We start from the raw sequence: 340 nt of genomic DNA, 5'->3' as shown, positions 1-340 counted from the left end.
ATGCATCTTGATTGCATGTTTGATCAATTTCTGACTGAGGACTTTGGTAGAATTCATCAGTTTCCATCCCTAGCTCTTGTGGTTGATGCATAAATTGAAATAATAGTTTTATTAATTGGATTTCCTTGACAGTGAATAGTCAGAATCCAATCACAGACAGCACTGTACTTCATGAATGCTTTAACGAGGTCCTTTCTGACAATGGATGCCATGCCACTCCTCTTGATGGTGTTACTCATTTTAGTTGTGTTATTCCCAGCATAGCAAATCATATGATTTTCTGATTCAAAATTATCAATACCAGTCCATTTTAGCTCACTAAGGTCTAGGATATCAATCT

Source organism: Echinops telfairi, unplaced genomic scaffold, assembly GCF_000313985.2.
Source record: "Echinops telfairi isolate 266 unplaced genomic scaffold, ASM31398v2 ScPeMD7_54;HRSCAF=185, whole genome shotgun sequence".
In the NCBI taxonomy this organism is placed as follows: Eukaryota; Metazoa; Chordata; class Mammalia; order Afrosoricida; family Tenrecidae; genus Echinops; species Echinops telfairi.
Note: the sequence above shows the minus strand (reverse complement) of the source record.